Raw genomic sequence first — 14,339 nt, forward strand, 5'->3', positions numbered from 1 at the left:
AGAATCTTTCCAGCCTCTGTAAGAGAAGCTTTCAAAACTCTGCAAAAGAGTCTTGCCAGCCTGTGGTTGATATTTTTTCCAGCCTATGGAAAAGAAAAGTTTTCCAGCTTCTGGAAGAGAAGCTTTCTATCCTCTGGAAGGGAAGCTTCCAGTTTCTTAAGGAGATGCTTTACAGCCTCTGGAGACGAAGCTTTCCAGCCTCTGGAAGAGAAGCTTTCCAGCCTCTGGAAGAGAAGCTTTCCAGCCTCTGGAAGAGAAGCTTTCCAGCCTCTGGAAGAGAAGCTTTCCAGCCTCTGGAAGAGAAGCTTTCCAGCCTCTGGAAGAGAAGCTTTCCAGCCTCTGGAAGAGAAGCTTTCCAGCCTCTGGAAGAGAAGCTTTCCAGCCTCTGGAAGAGAAGCTTTCCAGCCTCTGGAAGAGAAGCTTTCCAGCCTCTGGAAGAGAAGCTTTCCAGCCTCTGGAAGAGAAGCTTTCCAGCCTCTGGAAGAGAAGCTTTCCAGCCTCTGGAAGAGAAGCTTTCCAGCCTCTGGAAGAGAAGCTTTCCAGCCTCTGGAAGAGAAGCTTTCTAGCCTCTGGAAGAGAAGCATTCCAGCCTCTGGAAGAGAAGCTTTCCAGCCTCTGGAAGAGAAGCTTTCCAGCCTCTGGAAGAGAAGCTTTCTAGCCTCTGGAAGAGAAGCATTCCAGCCTCTGGAAGAGAAGCTTTCCAGCCTCTGGAAGAGAAGCTTTCCACCCTCTGGAAGAGAAGCTTTCCAGCCTCTGGAAGAGAAGCTTTCCAGCCTCTGGAAGAGAAGCTTTCCAGCCTCTGGAAGAGAAGCTTTCCAGCCTCTGGAAGAGAAGCTTTCCAGCCTCTGGAAGAGAAGCTTTCCAGCCTCTGGAAGAGAAGCTTTATAGCCTCTGGAAGAGAAGCTTTCCAGCCTCTTCAAGAGAAGCTTTCCAGCCTCTTCAAGAGAAGCTTTCCAGCCTCTGGAAGAGAATCTCTCCTGCCTCTGGAAGAGCATTCCTCCAGCTTTTGGAAGAGAAGCTTGCCAGCCTCTGGAAGAGAAGCTTGTCATCCTCGGGAAGAGAAGCTTTCCAGCCTGTGGAAGAGAAGCTTGTTAGCCTCTGGAAGAAAAGCTTTCCAGCCTCTGGAAGAGAAGCTTTTCACCCTCTGGAAAAGAAGCTTTCCAGCCTCTGGAAGAGAAGTTTTCCAGCCTCTGGAAGATAATCTTTCCAGCCTCTGGAAGAGAAGCTTTCCAGCCTCTGGAAGAGAAGCTTTCCAGCCTCTGGAAGAGAAGCTTTCCAGCCTCTGGAAGAGAAGCTTTCCAGCCTCTGGAAGAGATGCTTTCCAACCGCTGGAAGTAAAGCATTAAAGAAGAGAAGCTCTGGAAGAGAAGCTTTCCAGCCTCTGGAAGAGAAGCTTTCCAGCCTCTGGAAGAGAAGCTTTCCGGCCTCTGGAAGAGAAGTTTTCCAGCCTCTGGAAGAGAAGTTTTCCAGCATCTGGAAGAGAAGCTTTCCAGCCTCTGGAAGAAAAGCTTTCCAGCCTCTGGAAGAAAAGCTTTCCAGCCTCTGGAAGAGAAGCTTTTCACCCTCTGGAAAAGAAGCTTTCCAGCCTCTGGAAGAGAAATTTTCCATTCTCTGGTAGAGAATCTTTCCAGCCTCTGGAAGAGAAGCTTTCCAGCCTCTGGAAGAGAAGCTTTCCAGTATCTGGAAGAGAAGCTCTGGAAGAGAAGCTTTCCAGCCTCTGGAAGAGAAGCTCTGGAAGAGATGCTTTCCAGCCTCTGGAAGAGAAGCTTTCCAGCCTCTGGATTCGAAGCTTTCCAGCCTCTGGAAGAGAAGCTTTCCGGCCTCTGGAAGAGAAGCTTTCCAGCCTCTGGAAGAGAAGCTCTGGAAGAGAAGCTTTCCAGCCTCTGGAAGAGAAGCTCTGGAAGAGATGCTTTCCAGCCTCTGGAAGAGAAGCTTTCCAGCCTCTGGATTCGAAGCTTTCCAGCCTCTGGAAGAGAAGCTTTCCGGCCTCTGGAAGAGAAGCTTTCCAGCCTCTGGAAGAGAAGCTCTGGAAGAGAAGCTTTCCAGCCTCTGGAAGAGAAGCTTTCCAGCCTCTGGATTCGAAGCTTTCCAGCCTCTGGAAGAGAAGCTTTCCGGCCTCTGGAAGAGAAGCTTTCCAGCATCTGGAAGAGAAGCTTTCCAGGCTCTGGAAGAAAAGCTTTCCAGCCTCTGGAAGAGAAGCTTTCCAGCCTCTGGAAGAGAAGCTTTCCAGCCTCTGGAAGAAAAGCTTTCCAGCCTCTGGAAGAAAAGCTTTCCAGCCTCTGGAAGAGAAGCTTTTCACCCTCTGGAAAAGAAGCTTTCCAGCCTCTGGAAGAGAAATTTTCCAGCCTCTGGTAGAGAATCTTTCCAGCCTCTGGAAGAGAAGCTTTCCAGCCTCTGGAAGAGAAGCTTTCCAGTATCTGGAAGAGAAGCTTTCCAGCCTCTGGAAGAGAAGCTTTCCAGCCTCTGGAAGAGAAGCTCTGGAAGAGAAGCTTTCCAGCCTCTGGAAGAGAAGCTTTCCAGCCTCTGGATTCGAAGCTTTCCAGCCTCTGGAAGAGAAGCTTTCCGGCCTCTGGAAGAGAAGCTTTCCAGCCTCTGGAATAGAAGTTTTCCAGCATCTGGAAGAGAAGCTTTCCAGGCTCTGGAAGAAAAGCTTTCCAGCCTCTGGAAGAGAAGCTTTCCAGCCTCTGGAAGAGAAGCTTTCCAGCCTCTGGAAGAGAAGCTTTCCAGCCTCTGGAAGAGATGCTTTCCAACCGTTGGAAGTAAAGCATTAAAGAAGAGAAGCTCTGAAAGAGAAGCTTTCCAGCCTCTGGAAGAGAAGCTTTCCAGCCTCTGGAGACGAAGCTTTCCAGCCTCTGGAAGAAAAGCTTTCCGGCCTCTGGAAGAGAAGCTTTCCAGCCTCTGGAAGAGAAGTTTTCCAGCATCTGGAAGAGAAGCTTTCCAGCCTCTGGAAGAAAAGCTTTCCAGCCTCTGGAAGAAAAGCTTTCCAGCCTCTGGAAGAGAAGCTTTTCACCCTCTGGAAAAGAAGCTTTCCAGCCTCTGGAAGAGAAGTTTTCCAGCCTCTGGTAGAGAATCTTTCCAGCCTCTGGAAGAGAAGCTTTCCAGCTTATGGAAGATAAGCTTTCCAGTATCTGGAAGAGAAGCTTTCCAGCCTCTGGAAGAGAAGCTTTCCAGCCTCTGGAAAAGAAGCTCTGGAAGAGAAGCTTTCCAGCCTCTGGAGACGAAGCTTTCCAGCCTCTGGAAGAGAAGCTTTCCGGCCTCTGGAAGAGAAGCTTTCCAGCCTCTGGAAGAGAAGTTTTCCAGCATCTGGAAGAGAAGCTTTCCAGCCTCTGGAAGAAAAGCTTTTCAGCCTCTGGAAGAGAAGCTTTCCAGCCTCTGGAAGAGAAGCTTTCCAGCCTCTGGAAGAGAAGCTTTCCAGCCTCTGGAAGAGATGCTTTCAAGCCTCTGGAAGAGATGCTTTCCAGCCTCTGGAAGAGATGCTTTCCAACCGCTGGAAGTAAAGCATTAAAGACTGGAAGAAAAGCTTTCCAGCCTCTGGAAAAGAAGCTTTCCAGCCTCCGGTAGGGAAGCTTCCAGTCTCTGGAGGAGAAGCTTTCCAGCCTCTGGAAGAGAAGCTTTCCAGCCTCTGGAAGAGAAGCTTTCCAGCCTCTGGAAGAGATGCTTTCCAACCGCTGGAAGTAAAGCATTAAAGAAGAGAAGCTCTGGAAGAGAAGCTTTCCAGCCTCTGGAAGAGAAGCTTTCCAGCCTCTGGAGACGAAGCTTTCTAGGCTCTGGAAGAGAAGCTTTCCGGCCTCTGGAAGAGAAGCTTTCCAGCCTCTGGAAGAGAAGTTTTCCAGCATCTGGAAGAGAAGCTTTCCAGCCTCTGGAAGAAAAGCTTTCCAGCCTCTGGAAGAAAAGCTTTCCAGCCTCTGGAAGAGAAGCTTTTCACCCTCTGGAAAAGAAGCTTTCCAGCCTCTGGAAGAGAAGTTTTCCAGCCTCTGGTAGAGAATCTTTCCAGCCTCTGGAAGAGAAGCTTTCCAGCCTCTGGAAGAGAAGCTTTCCAGTATCTGGAAGAGAAGCTTTCCAGTATCTGGAAGAGAAGCTTTTCAGCCTCTGGAAGAGAAGCTTTCCAGCCTCTGGAAGAGAAGCTTTCCAGCCTCTGGAAGAGAAGCTTTCCAGCCTCTGGAAGAGAAGCTTTCCAGCCTCTGGAAGAGAAGCTTTCCAGCCTCTGGAAGAGAAGCTTTCCAGCCTCTGGAAGAGAAGCTTTCCAGCCTCTGGAAGAGAAGCTTTCCAGCCTCTGGAAGAGAAGCTTTCCAGCCTCTGGAAGAGAAGCTTTCCAGCCTCTGGAAGAGAAGCTTTCCAGCCTCTGGAAGAGATGCTTTCCAACCGCTGGAAGTAAAGCATTAAAGAAGAAGCTGGAAGAGAAGCTTCCAGCCTCTGGAAGAGAAGCTTTCCAGCCTCTGGAGACGAAGCTTTCCAGCCTCTGGAAGAGAAGCTTTCCGGCCTCTGGAAGAGAAGCTTTCCAGCCTCTGGAAGAGAAGTTTTCCAGCATCTGGAAGAGAAGCTTTCCAACCATTGGGAGACAAGCTTTCCTTCCTCTGGAAAAGAAGCTTCCCAGCCTCTGGAATAGAAACTTTCCAGCCTCTGGAAGAGAAGCTTTCCAACCTCTGGAAGAGAAGCTTTTCAGCCTCTGGAAGAAAAGCTTTCCAGCCCCGAGATAAGAAGCTTGCCGGCGTTTACAAAAGAAGTATTCCAGACTCTGCTTTTTAGCTCTGGAAGAGAAGCTTTTCAGTTTTTGTAAGAGATTTGTTTTAGTTTCTGGTAGGGTCGATGTACCAATAGCCGCATAGCTAAGAACAAAAATTCGTATAAAATCGAAAAATAACGCTAGCGTCATGATTTTTACATCATCTGAACGCATTTTATCTTGGTTTTGTGGGAAAAATATGAAAACTACGAAAACTCAAATGTTTGTATTTATTATCGCATGTGCCACTATAGGAATACATGTGCCTATAGTAGCACTATTTCTAATTTCTGTTCCTATAGTAGCACTAGCATCACGGCGTTGGCAAAATACTCATCAAAACCGTATTTTTACAAAACTCTCATATTTTTCCTACAAAGTGTGGATCGAAAGCTTTCGTTTGATGTAAAAAAGTTCTTATTTCATCAATTATTTCGTATAATAAAAAAATAGTTACTCTCAGTAGTGCTACTATAGGAACAATAGGTTTACTATAGGCGCAAGGGAGCTCAAATTTTAAGCAAAACTAATTATTTCGATCATTTATTGAACAAAATCAAGCTGTGTATCAATGGTACTTATATAAATAGCTACTGACCTTCATGTCAAAAAATGTTTTGAAAAGATTTATAGCAAAACGGCCGTAAAAAGCCACTAGTGCGACTATAGAGGACTGTCCACTAAGGGAACACCGACCCTAGATAAGCCCAAGCAATGTGGTTCGTTTTTGGACAGGCGGAATTTTTGTATGGTTTTTCGCGCGTTTTTCTGGGCAGAGTGTCCAAGCATTTGCGTTCGTTTTGCGCGCGTCTTCGAAGTGGTTTAATATGTGCGTTTGGTGTTGACAGAGACGAATTTGGTTTGTGGCTGCTCAGTCAAGGATGGACTAGAAATTGGTGAGCTCGTTTCATGCTTTTGATTTCTTTTTTTTTTTTTTTATTTCAAATAAGTAAAATATGATAACATATGCTCTTGTCCTGAAAACGGTAAGAATGGTGCGTTTATGTATTTGTTTAACAAACTTTGAATGGTTCGGCAATCCAAGTCTTCTTGTTCTTATTCTTCTTGACATTACGTCCCCACTGGGACAAAGCCTGCTTCTGAGGTTAGTATTCTTATGAGCACAGTTATTAACTGAGAGCTGTCATTTTCGCATTCATATATCGTGTGGCAGGTACGATGATACCCTATGCCCAGCGAAGTCAAGCAAATTTCCATTACGAAAAGATCCTGGACCGACCGGGAATCGAACCCAGACACCTTCAGCATGGCTTTGCTTTGTAGGCGCGAACTCGAATCACCCGGCTAACGAAGGCCCCAATAGAATTCTTGACTCTATGATTTTTCAATGAAATTTCCATTTACGAATGTGTTGCACAATTTCTAAACAGATTTCTGGTTACACTTATTGAATTCTCAATTACCTACCTTGGAAGCTATAAGCTATAGCTCTTGTGAATTTATTGAATGGAATTCTGTATTTTTACAAACCTAAGCCACACGTTAAATTTTCTAAAGCAAAAATCTAAAGAATTAGAAATTGCTCTGCTCTGAAAACTGTCATTTCGCCTAAAAACGTTTTCATAAGTATGTTTGGCTTGGGATAAGGAAGTTAGGTATAATGGACATTTGGAATCGTTTGAATTTAAACCCTTCTTCAAGATGCTACATTCTCTTGTAAGAAACTGCTTCATGCGGAAAGTCCATTATGCAAAACGTCTCTATGCAAAATGGAACACCCACGCTAGTGATCAATCAATCAACTTTTCAGCTTGAATGAATGTCGGATTTTTGTTCTTGAAAATTTCGTTTCAAGAATAATATAACAATCATGATCAATTCGAAACCATACTTTATTCCAAATGAAAGAAATATTCAAATAATCTAATCTATAGAGCAGATCCCCTGCGTAATCTCTAGCCCTAGCGTAATTGACACATTTGACAATTTGGCTGTTCCCGCATCCAGTTCACGAGAAAAAGCGAAGTTCCCAACCAACAAACAGTGCATTCCATTGTTGTTGAATCAGCACTGAATGAAAGTCAACCCAGAGCTCGCGCGCGTCAATTCGACGTCGTTTCGTTTGATAGAACCGTTGTCACATAAGCTAGAGCTTAATTCTTCTAGTCGCGATGAGAATGTCGATTCCTCGTCGGCTCCGTCCCGTCAACGGAGGAGATAAAAATCCACCAAAAGGCACTATAAGCGACTATTCCCTTCTGTGCAGATAGGTTCTGAATCTAAACAACCGAGCAATGACACAAACAGATCGTTTCTAGTGAAGTCTCGTATAAAATATATGTGTTTACAGATATCTCTGATGGTGGTAGGCTTGGACGGCGATAGTGTTTGGTGGCGACAAACGTTCGCTGCTCGGCTCAGGTTGGGATTTTGGGCTGTGAAAGAAGAAACCCTTTTTATGGCTCTCCATCGCCGCCGTGTGTTACGAGCGACGTGTGATGTGTAAGTACAGGGCTGGTAGAAGGTCATTTTTCTTCTTGGATAAAATTACTTCCATGGGAAACGTACAAGGAATTCCTGAAGAATCCTTAGAGACAGGAATATTCTCTATTGAAATTAAAAAACTGAACGGTAGTTTTGGAGGAATTTTTAACAACTCTCTTCAGGCATCTCTGGAGGAATTCCTGGAGAACACAGGGCTACCTTGGTAAATTTCTAAAGGATTCTCACAGGAATTACAGGTGGAATATATTGAGTAATTTTTTAGTTTAACCTAACCTAATCTTCAGATTGAATTCTGGAAAGTGTCTTGAACGAAATTATTAGTGAAATTTCTTAGGAAGTTGTTTTCTGAGTTCCTGTCTGTTTTTTTCGAGACTCAAGGCCTCTAAAGTTTATTTTCCTTAAAATACTCAGCCGCCATCAGCCCTGTAAATACGATGATGGAGGATGATTGTGATTTGTGAAATGTACGCAGTGATGAATATGACGGCGGCGTGAAGTTCTATTTCTCAGTGTTCGTTACTGAGTTAGAGTTGGAGGCGAGTGGAGAATGGGGAGGAATCATTTCGAAGAAAACTGGCAGCAGTCAGTGAGTGCATTAAAAAGAAGAAGAACTTCCGTCTAATGTTGAATGCTCAATCAGAACCTTCCACCAATGAAATCTGGGCCGGAGGAATTGCCGGTCGAAGAGGCAAAAGTGTGGGTCGCCGTTATCAACGGACGGAGGACAGCAACTTGCGCCTCGTAGCAACTCACTGATACTGTTGAGGGGTATCAGGGCACAAACCAACGACTGGGGAGGGAATTTGTTTTGATTAGGTCCAATTTACGCATCCGAATGTGTTTTGGTAACGGAATTGGTTGGAACGCTGAGCGATCGATCACACAGTCGATGAGTTAGGCTGTGAGAGTTGTGACAGCGAAGAACAAATCAGAAATGCAATTCTGAGGTCGAAGAAGTACTATTTAAAAAGACTGTCATGAATACCGCAGTAGTTGTTCTATGTTCAAAACTTTGAAACATTTTTAAAAAAGCTTCTATTAATGGATTAATTTTTCAACGGCTATATATATGCTCTTCATAGTCTCATTTTTCTCTGTTCTGCTTGCAGTGAATTCTGGTGTAATATTTTAGAGGCTCCAGAGAAACCTGCAGGAACGCGTGCACGAGTATTCCACAGATTTTTCCGGAATTTTTCCTCAGATATTTCGAGGAAAACTACAGGGATTTTTCGAGTGATTGGTACAGAATTTTCTTCTGATATACTTCCAAGGACTCCTTCAGGTATTGATTCTGAAGTTCTTTTGGATTTCCTTATCTAATTCTTCCATTTTTTTCCATAAATTCCTTCAACGATTATTCGAAGGATACCTAGAAGAATTTTGACTGGGACTATCCCAGGATCTCATAGATTTTTCCACTAACTCTTCCACCGATTTCTTCAGTTGTTACTCTTGTAGATCTTCCATAGATTTCACATAATTCTTATAATAAAATTTACAAAAGGTTTATTGCAGAGCTCTTGAAGTAATCCGTTTAGAGATTTTTCCGGAAATCGTTACAAGATTTTTTCCAGGAGTTCCTACCTAGATTTTTCTAGCTATTCCTGTAGTCATTTATGTATGGATTCTTTTCCAGAAATTCGACCAGGGAACACTCCTGCAGTCTTTCCAATATTTTTCGAGTAATTTCTTAAATTTAATATCGATGCACTCTTGAAAAACACATTTCAGTTGCAGTTATTCTGTAGGAAATACTGATTAAATACATGAAGATGTCGTAAGTAAGGGAAATCAATCGATGAATTACTGGAGGGAGGATCTATGAATTTCTTGAGGAATTTCTAATGTCTAGGGTTTTCGTAGGAAAAATGCCAGGTAAAATTCTAAAAGGTATTTCGAAACTTGTAACCTTCTATGTTATTGGGTCAGCAAGTAGTTTAGTAGCTTAGTTGGTAAAGCGCTCGTCTAGCATACAAAAGTCCTGGGTTCGAATCCCAGCCGAGCACGTGGATTTTTTTTCATAATTTCACGCATAATTTATCCATCTTTACAACGCGTAATAAGTTAGGGCCCATTCATAAATTTCATAACGCTGAAGGGAGTGGGTAGGTGCCTTACAAGTGTTACAGCTTATACAAAATGTGTAAATGATTCTTACAAAAAGCGTTACGAGGGGATGGGTGGGTGTCAAAAATGACCATTTTTGGCGTTATGACTTTTGTGAATAAACGCTTAATTAATTTATCATTTGTACCTCAAATTTCAATCAGCTATATCTCTGCTACGGTTTAAACGATTTTTAAAATTCTTCCGCGTATCTCATGTCCATATTCCATAGTTTAGTACAATAGAAAAATATGTTCATATGGGTGTTCAGTTTAGCCCTAGAGTAATTAAACCAATACATACATATATTTTTAGCACACTGAAGTGGCATAAGAATCGTACTTGTTTTTAATAATTTGTGCTTCGTGGTTTACGGCTAATCAGCCGAAAGAAAAATTTTCAAAACTACAGTCGAAGCGTGTTATAACGACATCGCAAGGGACCGTCGCAATAGAGATAAGTCGTTATGGAGAATTGTTATAACATCGAAATGTGTTTCATGGGACCGAAAAATGTCGCTATAGAGAGCTTTTGTCGTTATAAAAGTTGTCGTTATAACGAGCTTCGGCTGTACCGAAAAACTAAACGTTTCATATTCTTTGCAATTGGATTAAATGGACAAATTGATGTGAAGTTTTGCGAAAAAAATACACGTCTTCTCGGTAAGAATCGAACTCACGACTCCCTGATCTCTAGTTAGGGCGCGTTACCCTTACGCTATGGGAGGACTCATGGACGCAGAAGTTAACCTGAATTCGATTTCAGCTCAATAATCACGTGGTCCTTATTCGCAAAGTGCACCTCTTTCGAAAAAAAAATAGATGGATTAGATTTCCCTCGGGCTAGGCATTGGATATACACTCCCGTGCATAAGTTTGGGTTCACCCCCTCAAAAACATACAAAAATGTTCTGTCCATATCTCTGTTATTACACGTCCAATTGAAACTCTTTAAGCCTCATTCGAAAGTCAAAGAGTTATTCTTACTTCGTATGTATTTTTCCGAAAACATTTTTTGTATTTAGTGTACTACATACGGACTGACAACTGACCCTCTTCTGAGCGAACATGCTCTAATGTACCTGGATAACATGACGATCGACCAACAGCAAGGAATAATGAACTTCTCTCTGGACTCTCTCTGGAAAATCCACAAATAGATTTAATCGATAAAGTAGATATGAATACGGACAATGTACTAAACAAAAAAAATCTAATTTGAATTCGCTCTGGCAATGCCCAAGCTGCTGAATAAGTTAAGTAAATGGAGAATAAAAAAAACTACATGTCATTGCTTTGAACATTGTTTTACAGGCAAATTCTCAGCATTTTTGCTGATTATTTTAGAAATGAGGGAAGTAGGACAACCTTAGAGTAAGGTGGGGCAAAAGTTCGACCTTAGTGGTATAATCAAAGTTTCCACGAAAACAATAGCAGTTGAAACAAAACAAATACCATACATTGAATCTTCAACGTATTGGCTATAATTTTGCTGAACAAACTTGTGTCAAAATATTTACCCATTTTTAGTTATAACAGTTTCAAAATTAATTGTCTTATTCGAACTTTTGCCCCACCAGTGGGGCAAGAGTTCGAATCTATTGTGGGGCAAAAGTTCGCTGGCTGAAACACAAAATATCGATCTTTTTATGATAGGCATACTTTACACCAGCCGTAAACTTAAGTTTGACGAAAAATACACACAAAATTTTCATCAAAAAATTGCCCATAACTGGGTTTATTGTAATATACTCAAAAATAGCAGTTTTTCACAAAACTATGTGGAAATGAAAAATTTTGGTGACAATTTTCACACGATCAGACAAATTTAACTGAATTTGAAGATAATATTTGGATTTTAGGCAATTTGCAAATTTTTTCGTGATTTTATACATGGGTCGAACTTTTGCCCCGCTGATTCGAACTTTTGCCCCGCTATGGGCCAAAAATTGTTTTCAAGCATCTATGCAAAAACTTATACACCTCAAAGCAACCTTATGATAGGCCTAGAAACGCCTTTACATAAAATATTGAAAAAGATTTTATCTTCAAATGGTTCCATGCAACGAAAGTTTTACCAAAAATTACAATATTCACGTCGAAAAACAACAAATAGCCATAACTTTTCCAAATCTCAATCGATTTTTATGATATTTGGATTGAAAGTCTCTTACTTGAATAGCATTCGAACCACCATGACATTTATAAGATTTGTTTTGAATTGAGCTGGAAATCTTTAAAAGAAACTCTTACCCCACTCGAACTTTTGCCCCACTTTACTCTATTGGTTGTAAAAGCGAGCAGTTTAGTCTGTTTTTTCAAATTTTTGATTCAAAAATATATCTTTTTTTAAATATGAATATCCATATTTTTTAAATATGAATAATAACAAAAGATGATCCAATGAATGATCCTAAAGACAGGACTGGTAGTAGGTTTCTTTTTAGAGACTTGGTCTCTTTTTTAAGGCAAGTCTCCAAAAAGTCCTGATGCAAAATTTGTAGAGTAAAGTGGGGCAAAAGTTCGAGTGGGGCAAGAGTTTCTTTTTTAAGATTTCTAGCTCAAACCAAATCAAAACTTAAAAATGTCATGGTGGTTCGAATGCTATTCAAGTAAGAGACTTTCACTCCAAATATCATAAAAATCGATTGAGATTTGGAAAAGTTATGGCTGTTTGTTGTTTTTCGACGTAAATATTGTAATATTTGGTCAAACTTTCGATGTATGGAACCAAATGAAGATAAAATATTTTTCAATATTTTATTTAAGAGCGTTTCTAGGCCTATCATAAGGATGCTTTGACGTGGATTAGTTTTTCCATAAATAGTTGGAATCAATTTTTGGCCCATAGTGGGGCAAAAGTTCGAATCTGCGGGGCAAAAGTTCGACCCATGTATAAACCCACGGGAAAATTTTCGAATTGCCTGAAATTCACATATTATCTTTTAATTTAGTGAAATTTGCCTGATCGTGCGAAAAATGTCACCAAAATTTTACATTTTCACTTAGTTTTGCGAAAAACTGCTATTTTTTGGGTGTATTACAATTAACCCTGTTTTAGGCATTTTTTGATGAAAATTTAGTGTGTATTTTTCGGCATACATAAGTTTACGGCTGGTATAAAGTATGCCTGGCATAAAAGTATAGACATTTTGTGTTTTAGCCAACGAACTTTTGCCCCACACTAGATTCGAACTTTTACCCCACCGGTGGGGCAAAAGTTCGTTGAAGACAATTAATTTTGAAACTGTTATAACTAAAAATGTGTAAATATTTTGACACAAGTTTGTTCAGCAAAGTTATAGCCAATATGTTGAAGGTTCGCTGTATGGTATTTGTTTTGTTTCATCTGCTATTATTTTCCTGGAAATTTTGATTATACCACTAAGGTCGAACTTTTGCCCCACCTTACTCTACATGTTCCAATAAAACCATCAGAGACAACGACGGGTTCAACAGGCTCTTCAAGAGAGATTCCTGTAGGAGACCCTGAAGGTGTTCTAAATTAAATCATCGTGATAATTCCTGATGCTTTTCCTCGGGGAATTTTAGTCGACTAAAATTCCCCGAGGAAAAGCATCAGGAATTATCACGATGATTTAATTTAGAACACCTTCAGGGTCTCCTACAGGAATCTCTCACTCGAAATTATTCTAGGGATTTCTCTACCAATTCTCACAGAAAAACGATTTTTCAAAGGATGCTTAGAAGAATTTTTCCAGAAGTTGCTCCAGGAAATCCTTGAGAACTCCAAAGCTTCTACCTCCAGTAACTTTCCCAGGTATTCCGTTGATCTTTTGCGAAACTTTCCTAGAAACTCCTCCAGATATTTTTTCTCTAATCTTTCAAACGCATTCTTAAATTGTCACTCTAGGAGATCTTCCAAACATTTCTGCAGGATTTCATCCTAGGATTTTTTTAAGACGAAATAAAGACCTCCATGTTGCTTGCAGTCACCCAAAATTTTATGGCACATGAGGTGATACAGTAAAATCTAGAATGCCGTGAAAAGTGTACTGCGATCTATCAAACTTGGGTACCTTTTGTAGTACCAAGGGATCGTATGCAGTACTAGAAGTGGTACCGATTCTCAACCCGACTCCTATGTCTCTATTCGTCTCTGATTTTACCAAACATTTCATAAACAAGTTACTCAAATGAAATTCCATGCAATCTTTAAAACTTTAAACTTTAAATTCCATGCAATCTTCAAAACTTCTGAAATAATTCCTCTGAACATTTCTACACAAACTTCTATAGATATCCAGTCTAATGCTTGACGAGATTTTTTTAGAGAAAATTCCGAGGAATACTATTCCGAGATTCGATTGATTTTTATTTTTGATTAACTTATCTAACAAATCTTCTCAAACTTCTGCAAGAGTCTAGGAGTTATTTTGGAGTTCATTAAGGGTGACTTTAAAACTTACCCAAGTTTATCAGAGGTTACTCTAGGATTTTCAGGATTGATTTCCTAGGCATTTCCCAGGAGACATTCCTGGGAGAATTTCTGAGAAGAAAAAACACTGAAGACTTACTTGAAAAAGTCTCAAAGAATTACAGGACGAATTTCTGTAGAAATCTTTAAAGAAATCTTTTGAGGAATTGCTAAAGGTATCTTTAGAGAAATCCCCAGTTCAGTTGCAATATTATATAAAGCCTGAAAGACAATCCCTAGAAACTTCTGGAGAAGCTATTGATGGAATTTCTGTAACACTTTTTTTTTTGATCGGGAATTTTGGAGGATGTCCCAGGAAAATGGATGAATGATAACTGGAGAAAATATTGGAGGATTTACCAAATTCTTGAAAAATTTCTCAAAGAATTTTTGGAGTATCTCAGTTGGTTCCATTTCTGTGCTTCATCTTGAGAAAATCCAGGTTGAATTCTTGAGATATCCTAAAAGTAATCTAGAAATCTTGGGGAAATTCCCTTAGGAAATTTGTGGAGGACTTTCTTGGGAAATAATCACTAAATGAACTTCTCCATAAATTTCCGGAGTAATATTTGAACATTTAGGCAAATGCCTGAATTAATTTGTGATG

The sequence above is a fragment of the Aedes aegypti genome, chromosome 1 (assembly GCF_002204515.2).
Source record: "Aedes aegypti strain LVP_AGWG chromosome 1, AaegL5.0 Primary Assembly, whole genome shotgun sequence".
NCBI lineage: Eukaryota > Metazoa > Arthropoda > Insecta > Diptera > Culicidae > Aedes > Aedes aegypti.